We start from the raw sequence: 15,914 nt of genomic DNA on the forward strand, positions 1-15,914 counted from the left end.
GTCAATTTAATTAATCTTTCCAAAGAACCATCTCTTTGTCGCATTAATTTTTTTCTATTGTCTTTTTGTTATCTATTTCATTTAGTTCTGCTTTGGTTTTTAGTATTGCCTTCCTTCTGCTGACTTTGGGTTTCATTTTTTCTTTTTTTTTTTTTCCTAGTTCTTTAAGGTGTAACATTAGGTTGCTTATCTGGGATTTTTCTTGTTTCTTGAGATAGCCCTGCAATGATATAAATTTCCCTCCATTTCAATTGATGACTGAATCTGTATGAGCAAGATCTTTAACAATTTCAGTGTCTTCATTGTCTATGTTAAAGCTGCACATTTCTCCTGTAGTCATGATTTTTGTCTTCTTGAAGTTCAATAAATGCCTTTTTTTTTTCTGGTCAGTCAGGTCTCCTGTGTTTCCAAATTACAAAAGTTGTTTTTTGGGTTTTTTTGCGGTGAGGGTTGTTTTTGCTTAATTGTTTCCATCAGAATTGCATGTTAAATTTTATCAAATGTTTCTTTAGCACCTATTGAAATTATCATGACTTTTTTACTTCAACTTCATGACTAAATTTCTTCGTTTTACCTCAGCCTTGAGTTGTCAGCTTGGCCATGTCCTATTATTCTATTAACATATTGCTTGCTTAGATTTTCTAGTATTTGCTTAGAATTTTATTTATGTGTATAAATAAGATATTCCTGTGGTTTTATTTTTCTGTGCTTCTCTTCTCTGTTTTTATTAGCAGGATATGTTAACCTTGTAGAGCATTAAAAAGCATTTCATTTTTTCTATTGCTGAAATATTGTATATAATATAGGGTTAAGTAGATTCTATTCATAAAACTATGTAGTCTCTACCTGTTGGGTGAGGGGAGGCTGATATTTGATCACCTTTTCAAGGTTTGTTAGCTTTTTATAAGTCAATTTTAGTCATAAATTTCCCAGATGATCACCCATTTCAACTAGGTTTTCAAATTTATTGACGTAAAATTTTACATAGTGTATAAGTCTGCTAGGGTTGTCATAACAAAATACCACAACTGGGTGGCTTAATCAACCAAAATTTATTCTCTCACCGTTCTGGAAACTAGAAGCCCAAAATCAGTGTCCTTTGGAGGCTCTGATAACCTGTTCCATGCTCCCAGTAGTTGCAGGCAAGGCTTCGTATCCCTTGGCTTGTAAACACTTCAAATTCAGTCTCATTTCTGTGTTCATCTTAACCTGATGGTATGTGTGTATGTGTGTGTGCCCAATTTTCTCTCTTCTTTTAAGGACAGCTCTCTCTGAGAGCTGGATTTGGCTGCATTTTAATATGTAAAGCACTTGCTCATTTGTAAATTTTTTAAATTGAAATTTTGATTTCTTTCCTAACCCAAGAGTAACTTGGGAGTGTATTGTTAAATTTCCTAGTGCCTGGGATTTGCTTTCTTTCTTTCTCCTAACTTCACTTCTAACTTTATTGCATTATATGTATTGGTTATGGCCTGCATGATATACATTGTGGGGCAATAACATTTTCCACATATGTCTGTTAGATCAAGCATGTTAATTATGATATTCTAGTCCTCCCCAGTCCTTTTCTTATTGCAGTATAATTGATATGTGCACTATATTAATTTCAGATGTATAGCATAACGATTCAATATTTGTATAAATTGCAAAATGATCACCACAGTAAGTCTTGTTAATATCTGTCACCTTACATAGTTAAAATCATTTTTTTCCTTGAGCTGAGAACTTTTAAGATCTACACTCTTAGCAATTTCCAAATATGCAATACAGTATTATTAACTATAGTTACTATACGATACAGTACATCCCTATGGCTTATCTGTTAGTCCTCCATAGTCTTAATTATTTTTTGTCTGACTAATTTGCCTATTAAGAAATACGTTGATCTCTACAATAATTCAGGTTTTGTCCATTGTCTTCATATTCCTAGCCATTTTAACTTTTTATTTGCCAAATTTATGTAACCAGGAACATAAAAATCTATAACATTAAATATATTCTTGGTCAATTGTTCTTTTGATCACAATTGGAGGCCTGATTGCCCACTAGACAAGAGCACAACACTGTGCTCTGGGGGCAATTCCTTCACTTCCCTGGGTATCAATAGTTCATTTCTAAAATTGAGAACATAGCGATGGTCACTACCTAGGATTAGTAGGTCACTACCTAGGGTTAGTTTCACAACCTAGGGTTGTTGGGAGTCTAGCTTCTGGCATATGGTGAGTTCTCACAAAACATTATCTAGCATGATGATGGCAATGACTATGACCCACAAGCTAAAAAAAGGTTCTTATATTTCTTTAATAGTTGAAAACAAATAAAAAGAAGAGTGATGTATTGTGACAGGAAAATTATATAAAATCAAAATTTCAGTGTCTATAAATAAAGTTTTAGTAAAACACGATCACTGTTATTTCTTTACGAATTACCTCTGGCTGCTTTCACACTACAATGGTAGAGGTGAGTAGGTGCAAGAGAGACTACATGACTCACAAAGCTTAAAATATTTAATGTCTGGTACTTTATAGAAAAAGATTGCCAACCTTTGCTCCAAGAAATTCACCCTACCCAACAAACCTTCCAGATTCCATGATCACATTACTTTTCTGCTTACTAGTGAATAAGACAAAAAATTTTAGCCAGGTATAAATAGTCCTTTATGATCTAGTCTCAGCCTATTACTTTGTCCCTTTTTTTCCTCTTTTTTTCAATTCTACAAGTCACACAATATAACAGTACAAAAATTCTCATCATGACCAGAAAATGTCAATCACCTTTATCAATCTTTGTTCAGCAGTTCCTTCTGCCTAAAATTCTCTTTCCCTCTTCTGAATCTGAAAACCTCTACCCATTCTTGAAAACTTTTATTGAGGTAAATTTTATGTACAATAAGATGAACAGATCTTAACTGTACAATTGTATGAGTTTTGTAAATGTACACGTTGTGTAACATCCAAATCAAAATATAGAATTTTACATCAGTGGAGAAAGTTCCTTCTTGCCCCATTCTTCAAGACTACCCCTGCTGCCCTGCCCCCAGCCAAGCAACCACTATTCTTTCACTTTTCATTGCTGTGTAGTATTCCACTGTATTATTAAAGTACTATATGTTTAACCCTTCTCTTTTTGGTAGACATTTGGGTTATTTCTATTTGGGGGCAATTATAAATGAAGTTTTATGAACATTTTTTGCATGTCTTTTGTGGATATATGTTTTCATATTTCTTAGGAATGTCTGGGTCATCAGCTACATGCATATTTAACCTTATAAAGAACTGCCAAGCAGTTTTCCATAGTAGCTATATCATTTTACACTCCTACCAGAAATGTATGATTCAGTTGCTCTTCATCTTTGCCAATATTTGGTATTGTCATTCTTAATGAGTGTGAAGTGTACTTCATGTGATTTTAATTTGCATTTTCCTGACAACTAGTGATGTTTACACCTTTTCCTGAGCTTACTGGTTATTTGTGCATCTCCTTTTGAGATGTGTCTGCTCATGTCTTTTGCATATTTTTTCATTTAGGTTGTTCTTCATATTGCTGATCTGCAAGATTCTTTATATATTCTAGATCAAGTCCTGCAAACATTTTCTCCTGCAGACATATGTCCTGCAAACATTTTTCTCAGACTGTGGCTTCCATTTTCCTAGCAGTGTCATTTGATTAGTGGAAGCTCTTAGAAGTTTTTTTTTTTTTTTCCATTGATCTATTTGTCTCTATTTATATCAATACCATATTGTCTTAATTACTATAGCTTTTTATAAAGAGTTACATTAAAATATAGCTAACATACAATATTATATTAGTTTCAGATGTACACCATAGTTATTCCACATTTATATGCCTAAAGAAGTGATCACGTGAGAAGTCCAGCAACCATATGACACCATACCACACTAACACAATATTATTGATTATATTCCCTATGCTGCATATTACACCTCATGACTTATATGTTTTAGATCTGAAATTTGAACCTTGTATTCCCCTTCACCTTCCCTCCTTTCCAATATTTCAATTACAGTTGACATTCAATATTATTTTATATTAATTTCAGGCATACTGCATAGTGGTTAGACATTTATATAATTTAAGTAGTGATCACCCTGACTAGTCTCGTACCCACTTGGCACTATACATAGTTAATGCCATCTTATTGACTATATTCCCTATGCTTTACTGTATTTCCCCATGACTATTTTGTAACTACCAATTTGTACTTCTTAATCCCTTCACCTTTTTCACTCTGCCTCCTTATTAACTCCCTCCCACCTACCCCTCCAGTAAATCTAGTACTCATCTGACACCATACATAGTTATTAGAATATTATTGACTGTATTCCTTATGCTATATCCTAAATCCCCATGACTACTTTGTAACAACAAATTTGTACTTCTTAATCCCTTCTACTTTTTTCCCCACTCCCCAACCCCCCTCCCATCTGGCAACCATCAAAATGTTCTCTGTATCTATGAGTGTGTTTCTGTTTTGTTTGTTTGTTTGTTTTGTTCTTTAGATTCCATATATAAGCAATATCACATTGTTTTTCTCTGTCTGACATATTCCATTCAGCACAATACCCTCTAGGTCCATCCACGATGCTGCAGAGGGCAAGAACCCACTCCCTTCCATGGCCGAGCAATATTCCATTGTATATGTGTACCACCTCCTCTTTATCCATTCACCCATCGATGGACACCCAAGCTGCCTCCACAACTTGGCCACTGTAAACAATGCTGCAATGAACATATGAATGCACCATTTTGGGATTCTTCAAATAAATACCTATAAGTGGGATTACTCTTCTCATAGCCTTTTTAAAATTCTATTTTGTCTTGTATACATATTGCTACTGCAGTTTTTTCTTTGTTTGTTTCCATTTTCATGAAATATCTTTTTCTATCCCTTTCAGTCTGTGTGTATCTTTTAATCTGAAGTGTGTCTCTGGTAGGCAGAATATGTAAGGGTCTTGTGTTTTTATCCATTCAGTCACCCTATCTTTTGATCAGAGCATTTAATCTATTTACATTGAAAGTAATTGTTGATAAATATGTAGTTATTGCCATTTTATTACTTATATATTTTTTCATCTTAAAGAAGTCCCTCTAACATTCCTTGTAATACTGGTTTGGTGATGATGATCTCCTTTAGCTTTTTCTTGTCTGGGAAGCTCTTCATCTATCCTTTGATTCTAAATGATAGTTTTGTTGGGTAAAGTAATCTTGGTTGTAGGTCCTTGATTCTCATCACTTTGAATATTTCCTGCCAATCCCTTCTTGCCTGCAATGGTTTTGTGGAGAAATCAGCTGACAGTCTTATGGGATCTCCTTTGTAGGTGACTAACAGCTTTTCTCTTGCTGATTTTAAAATTTTCTCTTCTTTAGCATTTGGCATGCTAATTATGATGTGTCTCATTGTGGGCCTCTTTGGGTTCATCTTGTTTGGGACTCTTTGCACTTCCTGGGTTTGTATGCTTATTTCCTTCACCAGGTCAGGAAAGTTTTCTATAATTATTTCTTCTGATAGGTTTTCAATTCCTTGCTCTCTCTCTTCTCTTTCTGGTACCCCTATGATGTGAATGTTGGTATGCTTGATGTTGTCCCTGAAGCCCCTTAAACTATCCTCTTTAATTTTTTTTTTCTTTTTGCTGTTTGATTGGGTGTTTTCTGCTACCTTATCTTTGAAATCACTTATTTGATCCTCTGCTTCGTCTAATCTACTGTTGATTCCCTCTAATGTATTCTTCATTTCAGTTAACTGTAGTCTTCATTTCTGACTGGTTTCTCTTATGTTTTCTACATTTATTTTTATATTTCCTATCTCTTTATTGAAGTTCTCCCCAAGATCATTCAACATCTTTATAACTAATATTTTGAACTCTGTGTCTCATTGCTTGTCTCCATTTTGTTTAGAACTTTTTCTGGAGCTTTATTCTGTTCTTTCATTTGGGACATATTTCTTTGTCTCACCATTTTGGCTGCCTCCATGTGTTTGTTTCCATGTATTAGGTAGGACTGGTATGTCTCTGGGTCTCAGTAGAGTGGCTTTATGTGGTAGGTGTCCTGTTGAGTCCAGGGGTACAGTCTCCCTGGTCACCTGAGCTTGGTGCTCCAGGTGTGTCCCTTTTGTGGGTTGTGTGTGCCCTCCTGTTGTAGTTGAGTATTGGTTGCTGTTTGCACAGCAAAGAGAGAAATAGATCCTCAGGCTGATTAGTTGTCAGGACTGGTCATAACTACAGTGGATGAACTGTTGTGCAGGGTGTTGACTCTATGGAACAGGATTTCATTTAACAGTGCTCTGGTGTCTGCCCAGCTGCCTTTTGGGTGTGTCATCCATGGAGGTGGCTGGGTGATGCTCTAGTTTGGTCCAAAGCTGGCCACCATGTGTGCCAGGTCCTGGGCCTCCTGAGAGGGGCCCTTTGCAGGCCAACCTGAGCTGCAGCCTGTGCCCTCTCTGGGGCCACCTGGCATGAGCCACAGAGCAATCTTCAGATGGCCACCAACTGTGCTGGGCTTGGAGGTACCTCAAGAGTCCAAGCTGCAAATTGAAGCTGACTGCTACTTGTGCTGAAGTTGGGGCTAGTCAGCAAGAGGTAAGAGGTATGCCGAAGCCAGATGCTACTTGTTTAGGTTTTGTGAGCCTTTCAGAGATTTTAGGAAAGTTCACAGCATGATTCAAGACAGTATGTTTGTATGGAAAAGCCATAGGCAGTGGCTTGGGTCAGCCCACAAGTTGGGTGGGATGAGGCCTCAGGGAGTCACAAGTGTGGGGTAAATAGATGGGTGTTAGCTATGTTGATGGAGATTCAGATGTGGTGGCTGCCTGCATCTACATACCAGGAGACAGGAGAGCTCAACAAGGAAACAGTGGATTCTGCCAGCACTTCAGTCTGGGAGAAATCTGCCCCTTCAGCCCTCTCCCTGAAGTCAGACAACTCAGTTTCTCCCCATATGACCCTGGCACCTTTTGAGCTGCTGCCCCTGCACTGGAGCCCAGAGCAATGAGTCCATCAATGAGTAAGTCCATATGCAGGCTCTTTAAGAGGAACACCTGGGACTCTAGCCACCCTCTGTCTCACCCAGCCACAATCTCTGCTGGTTTTCATGGCCAGAAGTTATGGGAACTTCTCTCCCTGGCACTAAAACCCAGGGCTGGGGAGCCTGGTGTGGGGCTGGGGTCCCTTGGTCCTCCTGGGGGGACTTCTGCAGCCAAGATATCCCTTCCAATTTTTAGCTGTCACACACATGTGTTGGACCAGCCCATTCCAAGTCTCTGCCTTTCTTATCAGTCTCAAGTTGGCTTCTTCTGGATGCCCTTAATTGTAGGATTTCAGTTCAGCTAGACTTCAGGTGATTCTCAATGATGATTGTTCTGTAGCTTAGTTGTAATTTTGATGTGGTCATGAGAGTAGGCAAGCACAGCATTTACCTACTCCACCAACTTTACAGAAAAATCCTACTGTAGCTTTACATTACATTTTTCTTGTTCTTTTTCAAGATTGTTTTGACTATTCTAGATCCTTTGCATTTTCATAAACATTTTGGGATAATCAATTTCCAAAAAATAAAATAAAAAGCCTGATGAATTTTGATTGTTATTGCATTGAATCTATAAATCAATTTGGGGATAATTGACATGTTAATAAAATTGAATCTTCCACTCCCAAAATATGGTAATATCTCTCTATTCATTTATGTCTTTATTAATGTTTCTCTGCAATACTGCTTTAGTTGTCACTGTGGAGTATGGAGTATAATTTAATTTCATTGTTTTATTTTTGTTGCTATTGTTAGCATATAAAAATACATTTTTATATTGACCTTATATCCTAGGCTTCTGCTAAGTGTATTTATTGGTTCTAATAAATAATAGTCATTTTGTAGATTCTTTAGGATTTTCTATACAATTTTGTCATAGATGCAGTTTTAATGTCACCTCCTTTTAAACCTTTCTATAACTCTCTCAGACATAATTTGTTACCCACCTGTGAAATCCCACCGCACTCTTTCAGTGTCAGTACCTCCATTATAACCACTGTTTATCTATATTTTAATCACCTGTTAAGCTGCTGGGCTCTTCGTGAGAAAACGTGTCATTTTTCATTTTGTGTTTCCATTTCCTGGTGCACAAAGCATATTTGTATGATGAATGAATGAATAAATGAATGAATGAGTACATAGTCTGAGTTTTCTGGGATTACTAATTTCAAATAAGTATTCCAAATATTCTGTTCATTCCAAATATTCTGTTTCTTGCCCTATAGTACACATTCTACATATCCTATTATAAAATCTAACAGTGGACCACAGAGCTGGACGATCTGCCCAGTAACCACACAGAAGTAATGGTAATGGGGTGGCCAGTTGGCTCACTTGGTTAGAGCACGAACTCTGGACAAATGGGTTGCCGTTAGATTCCCACATGGGCCGGTGAGCTGCGCCCTCCACAACTAGACTGAAGACAGCAGAGCTGCCGCTGAGCTGCTGGGGGGGGCGGCCGGATGGCTCAGCTAGTTTGAGTGGGAGCTCTCGACAACAAGGTTGCCGTTTCAATTCCCGCATAGGATGGTGGGCTGCGCCCCCTGCAACTAAAGATTGAAAACAGCAACTGGACTTGGAACTGAGCTGTGCCTTCCACAACTAGATTGAAGGACAATAACTTGGAGCTGATGGGCCTTGGAGAAACACACTGTTCCCCAGTATTTCCCAATTGGAAAAAAAAAAAAAGAAGTAACGGTAACTAATTCTGCTGGAAGGTAGAAAGTTAGAAAGCTTCCCATTCTCCATATTGTTAAGAAGACTTAGTGCTGTTACATGTATGTGTGTCTTATCCAAATTTCACACCTCTTTCCTTCGTTTCTCAGAAATAGCTAGAACAACATAACCGTATATTCTAAACAGAAGTTGAGAGCCATTTTGTGACAATGTTGTGTTCTTAAGGGGATAAAGTACAGAATTAGGAGAAGTAGAAAATCCAGAGAATATAGGCAGCATAGGGAACTGTGGGGACAGAGCCAGGAGTGCAGTTTCCAGGCTCTTGACCTCACGTGGAAAGGTGCTGGCTCAGGTAGTAAATGGCCATCAACTGTGATTGGATGGACATCAGCTGTGACTAGTTGGCCATCAGCTGTAACCAGTGAGCCATTGGCCACTAATATAACTGCTGTGAGTATGGAAGCAGCAAATGGGGCTAGCAAGAAGATGGTGGCTGAGCAAACAAGCACGGATTGCAGTCAGCATGGCAGATTGCAGTTAGCAAGTGAGGTTGGTTGGCAGAGACAAGTGGATGGCAGGTTGCGGATCTTGTGGCTCCTGCCTCCTGTGTCTCCAACCCAGCCACCAGCAAGACTATAGTGGTATGACTCCCTGTTGGTATTCCTTTTTGGCCTCACCATATCCTGCGTTCTTATGCGGGGAGCAGGACCAGAGACCCCACAAGAAACCCGCATGACACATGGTGCTGTGAGCAGGATACGGTGCCGGCCAAAGCTCTCCGAAGGGCGGTGGAGCAGTTTGTGCGTATGAACACTCAGTCTCAGAAAGACCAGGAGGAGCAGCTGCCAGAGAACTGGACCCCGTGGAGGGATGGGAAGACATGGATGATTCCCCAACCAGCATAGGACAGAGAAAACAAAGGTCGTTGTGGCCCTGTGGGCTGGGAAGTGCTTGCTGAGGCCCTCACCCCCAGGTTGGGGAGGACTTGGAGCCCTCACCCTCGCCCTGCAGAGAGGGGACAGATTGTGAGGCTCACCGCCCTTGTGAATGACTGTGGACTGTGGGGAATTGCCATCCATCCCTGATTTGATGGACCACTTGACTGTTTGCTTGGGAACGTACCACCATGTAGTGGAACCTGTGGATGTTTGCTTCCTGTGTCTTGACCGGCCGCCGTTGAGACTATGCAAGCACCTTAACTATGAGTCACTGTTGTTCCAGCATGGTACCCTGAGAGGCCCAGAGAGAGTGGCAGTGCCCTGAGAGCCCTGGCTGAGTCCAGGATGTCTGGCTGTGCCCGGGGAGATTGGTGGTACCCTAAGAAGCCCAGGAAGTCTGGCTGTGCCCAGAAGGACTGGTGGTGCCCTGAGAAACCCTGGCTGTGTCCAGAGAGCCTGGTTGTGTCCAGGATATTGCATTCACCTCCAGGCTCCTCCCACAGGGCCCCTTGCGGAAGACACTGTTGCGTAGATTGTGAGGCGAGACCCTGTAGGGGTGGAGTGTCCAGACAGAGCCAGAAGTGCAGTTTCCAGGCTCTCGGCCTCACGTGGAAAGGTGCTGGCTCAGGTAGTAAATGGCCATCAACTGTGATTGGATGGCCATCAGCTGTGGCTAGTTGGCCATCAGCTGTAACCAGTGAGCCATTGGCCACTAATATAACTGCTGTGAGTATGGAAGCAGCAAATGGGGCTAGCAAGAAGATGATGGCTGAGCTAGCAAGAGCAGATTGCAGTTAGCAGGGCGGATTGCAGCTAGCAAGTGAGGTTGGTTGGCAGAGACAAGTGAATGGCATATTGTGGATCATGTGGTTCCTGCCTCCTGTGTCTCCAATCCAGCCACCAGCGAGACTATAGTGGTGTGACTCCCCTATCTATGGCGCAGTGGGTGTTCCTTTTTGGCCTCACCAGATTCTGCATTCTTATGTGGGGAGTGGGACCAGACACCCCACATGACACCCGGCATGACAGTAACGTGAAAGAACACACAGCTTTACCAATACTGGACCTCGGAGAGGTTACTACCTGAACTTCAGCTTTCTCATATCTACACAGGGGTTTAGGACCAGGTGAACTTGAGGACTTTTCAGTTCTGAAATTCTCCTTATGGCTTGGGCAGAAAAATTTTATATATTGCTAAGTCTTGCGTATTGTTTATCATTCAGTACTATTTGCACTCTCATCACTACATGGTCAGCAAATTAACTCATTATTTAACAAATGTTTTATGTATTCCTGCGATGTAAGACACTTCCTTAGTGAGCATGTACTCCTTAGTGACAAGGCAAATGAGAGACAACCTATACCCTTTCAGAATGTAATAGCACTAGTTGACATAATAAATACTTCCTATTTCCATCCAAAAAGAACGTTTGCATCTTCGTTCCTTACAGTAGTCCAAAGAGAGGTGAGTGTGCAGCTTATAACCAGTCTGGGCTCATGTTTTCACATGTTCTCCTTATTTTCCCATTTCCCTGAACATAGGATTTGTACCTTCTGAGAGTTTTACCAAGATCTTTGTACCCTATATTTAACAAGCTCAAAGATCAGCTGTTATGCATCAAGTATTTGATGGAGAGAGAAGAAAAAGGAGCTATTCACTCTGCACCTGGAGAAGGTCCTCAGCCAAACTTTTGAAGTTGTCAAACCCGATTGCAAAAAGATAAGTTGGGGTAGAATACCTCCGGAGTTGAATCTATCTTGACCAACTGGATAAAGCCAAGAAATAAAGCAATGTTGATGATAGTTCTAGAGACACATATTTGAGAGAACAATTATAAAACTCTCTTTGAGAACCTGAAGCTGGGGTTCCTAACTAGAGTTTTCTAATCTGTGGTTCTACAATCAATTTAGACAGTTGTAATCAGAATTGTTTTAATAAAAAATAAAAATCATATTGGAGTGAATAAGGATAAATCATGTCTCATGAAGCTTGTGTGTGTGTGTGTGTGTGTGTGTGTTTGTATTCTGAGTCATATATAAAATGTACTCAACTGTCTGTTACAGGCAAAAGACTAGCAAGTCTCTGCCCTAGCTGTCCAGTTCTTTTCATTTAAAAGTAAAACAGTATTCTGCATTGAAGGGGTAAGATCTACATGAGGATGGAAATAAGGAAATTCATTTATCGCAGGGAATCAATGGGGGAGGGTTAATCTTACATTTTTCCTAGTTACTGGGAGAGCTGGGGTAGGTAAACTTAAATAACAAGGAAAGCCACAATTAGCTTATCTCCCTGATAAGTTTTAGGCACTTCTCTCAGAGAATCCATCTTTTAAACCTTCTTTGGTGAACCAGAGCTAAAACACTAGGGAGGCTTTTCATTTTATTTTTAGGTTTCTTGATCATATATTTCTCTTCTGATTTACCTTAGATCCAAGAAATGCAGAAAATGTATTTATAGGTGTTATTTTTTAGCACCTACAGTATTCTGGGGCCAGACATTCAAATCTTGGCTCTGCTACTTACAAGCTATGTAACACAGCATCAGTTGCTAACTTCTCTATGCCTCAGTTTCCACTGTAAAATGAGGATAGCTATGTTGTTCAGATTAAATGAGAATATGAAAAGTGCTTGGAACAGTAATCACCCTTGATTATTACCCAGGCTGGCACTGCCCTATCGGCCAGGGGGGAAAACCATTGAAATATCCTCTCTGGTCTGAGGGAGTCACATTTCATTAGGGAAACAAGAAGGCATGTTCTTATTAAACATATTTTGGGCAACATGATGGTATAATGGGAAGAATATGGCCTTCGGACACTAGACTTGGGCTCAAAGTCTTGTCATATGTATTTACTCACTGAGTGACCTTGAGTGATTTAATTAACATCTGAACCCATTTCCTTTTCTCTAAAATGAATATCTAATACTCTTTGGATTGGAGATAATGCTCATAAGGGATTATCTGGAAGGGGCTGACTCCTGCTAAATTTTCTCCTTTGCCCTTTATAACAACTTCATGGGAAGAAGAAAAGGTAATCATGGTCTAGGGCCCCTGCCTGCATTCCAAAATCGTTGGTGATTACTTCAAAGTCAGGTGTGGCTCACAGTGCTGGCCACCCCTAAGCATATGCCACAGGCAAATGTCACCTGCAATAATAAGGCAAAGTATCCTTGTGCAATCAACTATATTCCAGATCCGTAGAATAAATTGTTATTCCCACAGGAATTGCCCTATTATCATTGGAATGTTTTTTTCTTTATAAAATGATTTAAAATATTCAAAAAGATTTGAATACCATAATTTTCCTTCTTCCTAAACTATTTTTGGTTTTAGCTCTAACCTTGCAGTCTTTGCTCACATGCAGACAGTTTCTGTTTCTGTCAAAGACTAAACTGTTTATATTCTACTTTTTTTATGTGACATCATTTATTTACCATGACAGTTCTCACATTATCCTATAAAATAGCTCTAGAACAGACAACCTTGTAAAAGTTTTATAATATTGGGTATGAATATTACATTCACATTTATGTTACAAAAGCCTCTTTATGAGCATAGTTTTATTCTTTTTCATTTTTCTCTTTAGTATATTATATACTTTGGAAAAATTATGAAGGCTTTAATGCTTTATATTTATAATGCATTCCTCTAAAAAATGAGAATGGCCCTTTGTTAACAAATAGTAGGTTTTCGTCTCGTCTAGACAGAAATTTGATCTGGAGGCTATTTCACACTTGGAGAAATTGGGGTACAAATACATTCAAATGGACCTGCCTCTAGAATCCATTTGAGGGATGCAGTCATCTCATTTTAAAATGTCCAGGAAAACCAATGCTGTGTATTTCAGCAACGGACTCCCATGACAAAACATTCAGCATTTCAAGAGATAAAAACCACCCTGGACTTACTAGAAGTCTGCAGCAGAAGTAAAGGAATAGGGGAGGGAAAACAGGAAGACATAAGGACAAATAATCTGTTACACATACATTGTGTGCAGAAAGAGCAAACGGAAAGGGAGCTCACTGTGCTTGAAGAGGTAGGATGTAAATCTGTCCTCTGAATGGGTATTATGTCCTATCAAAGTCTATTGTTTCATGGAACCCAGGCCTAACAATATCCCATTGTGGCAAATGCAAAGACCAGTTGGTTAAATCCCAGTTTTCCAGATCTCTTCCCTCATTTTCAGTTTCCAGGACTGTACCCCTGAGGATGGTTCTGTTCTCACTGCCTGGGCTGCCACCCTGCTGACCAAGTAAGTAAAGATGGTTTACAGGCTTTCTGATCTGGTTTAAGGACACTAAAAATCTCTTGACCTTGCTCTGATTTGTATTAAGTGTAAAGACTGTAGCATATATTTCCAGAAAGGTGACGTAGGAAAAGCTATCCCTGGAATTGCCAAGCCAGAGCCCACTGCATATCTACAAAGCCGCCTTGGAGCTATAAGGATGCATCACACAGATGAAAGATGCTCTTACGCGTTTTATACAAATCAGCGGATAGTTTGATATTTTCATTTTGAAGGGAATTTAAAGACTAACTTCAATTATAAGAAATGCTTAAAACAGTATTAGCTAAGTGGATTTTTTAAATCCCTGACTAAAACAAAAATTATGTCTACTAAGAAGACAAGAACTTGCACAGATTTCTTGGTCACGTGGCATCTCTGTAATACCAGACACTGCACAAGAACTGGTTAACCAGCCAACTGGAAATGGTTGATAAGGAGGCATTGAGATGATGGAAAATTGCCTGGAAATCATCTACTTCATATTTGCCTCCTGGATGAAGAAGGTGATAACTTCTAATGGGGAGGTTTTACATTGTTTGTTGATGGTTTCTCCAGAGAAGCATAGAAAAGAAAACCCAAATGTTTCAAAGAAGGGGAAATGTTGTCATTGCCAATGTGTTCCGTGGTTGTGTCCTTTGCCTTTTCCTTCCTGTCTGGGTCAGATGATCTTCATACAGACTGATCTTGGTACAGACTCCAAGAACAAGAATGCCTGCTGGACTTGGAGATACACAGAAAGAAAAGGCTGGGTCTTGGGTCTCATTAGGCTTATTCCTTTGAAAAGGGGTGAGTTGCAGAGTATATAATGTATTCCTATATGTGGTCAGAGAACATATGAAGTGTAATTGGAAGAAAAGCATCCCAGCCCTGATACTTCCCTTCCCTGGGTGGTTATGGGTTAACTGCTCAAGCTCTCTGTTGTGTCCCTTCCTCCATCTATAAAGTGGGGGTGATAACTGTTCCATCAAAGAGACCCAATATAGGTGAAAGTGCTTTATAAAAGTTAGTTATTTGTATTTTATGTTGATTATAAAACACTCAGGGAATAATGGTACTTGAGCTTGCACCCAAGACATATTTCTTTGGGGAACCGTTAGTAATAGGTGAGCCTCTTAGCACACACACCCCTTTTACACACTGCTTTCCCTATTTGCAGAGGTTTTATTTCTTCCTTTCCTTCATGGGGGTCAGGGTGATGAAGGACCTACTGATAACTTACTCAGGCCCAACAGGAAGCTCATTAGATCTAAGCTCTGTAGGAAAGGTGGAAACAGGCTAAAAGAGGGACTTATTGGGAAATATTTCCCCTGTTAGAACCATTTGATCAAACCCAATTTTGGATGAACAAGACTTAGGTGATGTTGTCTAAATTGTGTTACAATCTTCTTAAATTAAAATGTCTGCTTTTTATGTGTCTAGCTATGTTATATACTTTTAAGATTCTTTGAGTCCCAATTCTTTCGATCTATATCCAATCCTCTGATTCACTAAAGCATTATTCTTTTTCTTATCTGATTGTAGAAGAATAGAAATATGTATGCTCTCTAGGTAAGCACTGTATTCATTTTACAGCATTAGTTAATACTTAAGTGGTATGGGTGACCAAATGTCACATGGAAACTTCATCATGATACAATAGAAAAATAATAAGTTAATTATAATCCTTCCATGTAATTTGTTCAAGCTTTATTTCCCCAACTGTGAAATGAGGTGTTTGGATAAGATGATCTTATTTAGTTCAAAAATGGAGTAAACAATATCCATTCACTATAAGGATTTTCTCTTCTGTTTCTGCCCCACCTTACTCCTCCATGGTTTAGTAAATAGTTAACCCATTTGCAGGGCCTGGGATTGTGGGGGGAGGCTCATGGATTTCTCTGGTCCACTCAACCCTCACCCACTTTTCCAATATTCATCAATGGGGAAACCCAAAATTTCTCTGAGCAGGTTTAGTTCAGATCAGCAATCA

Source organism: Rhinolophus sinicus, chromosome 7, assembly GCF_057876585.1.
Source record: "Rhinolophus sinicus isolate RSI-liver-muscle chromosome 7, RSI-T2T, whole genome shotgun sequence".
Taxonomy (NCBI): domain Eukaryota; kingdom Metazoa; phylum Chordata; class Mammalia; order Chiroptera; family Rhinolophidae; genus Rhinolophus; species Rhinolophus sinicus.